This window comes from Babylonia areolata, chromosome 15 (assembly GCF_041734735.1).
Source record: "Babylonia areolata isolate BAREFJ2019XMU chromosome 15, ASM4173473v1, whole genome shotgun sequence".
Lineage (NCBI taxonomy): Eukaryota > Metazoa > Mollusca > Gastropoda > Neogastropoda > Buccinidae > Babylonia > Babylonia areolata.
In genome coordinates, this window is record NC_134890.1 from 27,192,970 (window position 1) to 27,195,469 (window position 2,500).

Consider the following 2,500-nt stretch of genomic DNA (forward strand, 5'->3'; position numbering starts at 1 on the left):
AATCTATGCAGACTTTTATATGGCGGAAAATTTGTTAAAGGCTATGGGGGGAAACTCTTTCGTCAATTTACTTATTTACTTACTTATTTACTTACTTGATTTACTTATTTACTTACTTGTTTTTAACAGTGCATGTGACGTTTTTGTTGTTGTTTTTTTCTCGGTATGAAGACAGTGTTGTGTCATTTTCCTGATTTACAGTTTAGGTGGTGCACAGTGGCAAATATTGTTGATTTCAGATGTTGGTTTTGTATGTCCGTCTGTATGTATTAAATGTTAAACTTGAATAAAATTATTATAAAAAAACACAAAAAAAACCCCAAAAAACTCTTTCGTCAATGTACATGAGTAGAACTCACCACTACCACCAAACAACCGCTACTACTGCTTCTACTACTACTGACATACCACCACCATCATCACCACAAACAGAGAAAGAGAGTGCGTGAAAGTAGATTGTAAAAAGACACACAGAAACAGAAACAGAAACACAAGCTCTCTCTCTCTCTCTCTCTCTCTCTCTCTCTCTCTCACACACACACACACACACACACACAGATGTTGGTTAATCGATCTTGTATCGTGGAAAACATGTACACTTAAGTAAATATACATGAGAAGAACTCACCACTATACTGCTGCTGCTGCTGCTGCTGCTGCTGTTATACCTCCACCTCCACCACAACCACCACCACCAATTACCACCACCAGAGTAAGAGTGCTTGAAGTTTTATCGTGGAAAGACAAAACACACACACACACACACACACACACACACACACAGATGAATAAACAATGGTTTATCTCTTTTAGAGTTAGCTGCAGTGGAAATTATAGGAAGTGAAGAAAGAAGCGAAAAGCTGGCATTCTACACAATGAACAAAGACCTCGAAGTAGTTTCGATATTCTGAGTAAATGGGAGCAACCCTATAATTTCCTTTCGACATTTTAATATTTAACTCAACATGTATTAAGCAAAGTGACTCAATGCAAGCACAGTGTTGAACCTTAACGTCGGCATTTTGTTGGCTACTACAAGTGGTACAGGAACCTAATTAGACAGGATAGTATGAGTGACTGAATCATTTGACACCATATGGGGGAGAGTGGTCAAGTGTCAAGGCCATTAATTGGCAAAGCCGGATTGAGACCGTATCTTAACGTTCAGTTTTCACGAAACGTGGCATTCTCACCAGGCAACGACACATCATGATCCTTCATAAAATTCATGACCAGAGGTTAAATGTCAAAGTCACAGCCTTTCATATCATACTAATGGGCTTGAATTTCTGTCGGAGGTGACAAATCCATATACGCTTCACCACATCTGCTAGGCAGACGCACCAGCGCCATACAAGCAGCATAACCCAACGCGCTTTGTCAGGCCTTTGATGCATAGGTATCAAATCAAAGTGGATTTCTTTGACAGAATTTTACCACAGGACAACACTCGGGTTGCCATGGGTTCTTTTTCAGTGCACCGAGTACGTGAAGTTCGCGGGACCTCGGTTTACCCGGGTTTGAAGTTCCAGTCAAACGTGGGAAAAAGGGTGACAGCAGGGATTCGAACCCAGACCCTCACGGACTCTGTACTGGCAGGTGAGTGCGTTAACCATTCTGCCACCTTCATCTACTGATCTTCTATGTATCCATTTAACGAGACAAGACTGGAGGTCAAATTCCAATGTCACAACATTGCCTGTTGAGAAAATGTAGATGCATGATACAACTTGGGGTTTCTTACAATTTACAAAGCACGATGTTCTTGCAAAAAAACAGTTAACTGTACAGGTGGTATAGTTATTAGTTTTGGCTAGAACGTAACATAGAGGTCAAATGTCAAGCTCACATCAATGTGTTTGCTTTGTATTCTTTTGTTTGTTTTGCAGGTTAGATTGTTTTCAGGATTTCCTTCTCCAACTAAGTGAGCGTTAGTTTTTAACAGGTACAGTACAGGTACAGAATTTGGGACTTTTTTTTTTTTTTTTTTTTTTTTTTGAAGCATTTTCGGCTTTTCAACGCCCCTTCTTAATATAGAAATAGTTTAGGGTTGCGTACACGCGTATGATTTTTTTTTTTAATGTTCATTCATCAAAATCGAATGGTTTTATTAATGATTTAGAGTCATTGTCTAGAAGATTCTTGAACTGGTCAATAGTTTTAGCTGTTTTTTGTTGAATTATTCAGTGCATTCCATCCTTTAACTGCTCTAAAGCTAAAAGAAAACTTACGAATATTTGTTCTGCAAAATTTTGTGAAAAGGTTAGTATTTGAACTTCTGGTAACATGGAGTTTGTTAGTAGAAAAGAACACCTTGCCAATCATTTGTCTTATCTTTCGTTTCCAACATCAAGAGACACTTTAAAAGTCATGACATTTTCTCCAGATTTTGTTGGAAATTTTGGCAGTCCTGCCATTTCTTTTTTTTGAAAAAGTTACTCTGCTATTCCTTATATATATATATATATATATTTTTTTTTTTTTTTCAAACACGTTAAGT

The 2,500-nt window shown here is 37.8% G+C and overlaps 1 protein-coding gene across 2 annotated transcripts in view; it reads left to right on the plus strand.

Moving 5' to 3' along the window:
- The window catches only part of LOC143290517 (uncharacterized), a 23,729-nt gene that overhangs the window by 8,875 nt on the left and 12,354 nt on the right, over nucleotides 1-2,500 (plus strand). The window contains exon 2 of one of the 2 annotated variants that reach the window (XM_076600025.1): nucleotides 1,477-1,599. The exons of the other annotated variant lie outside the window; for it this stretch is intronic. The gene's annotated coding sequence lies outside the window, so the exon portion shown is untranslated. The remainder of the gene's footprint in view (nucleotides 1-1,476; nucleotides 1,600-2,500) is intronic. 2 annotated transcript variants of the gene reach the window in all.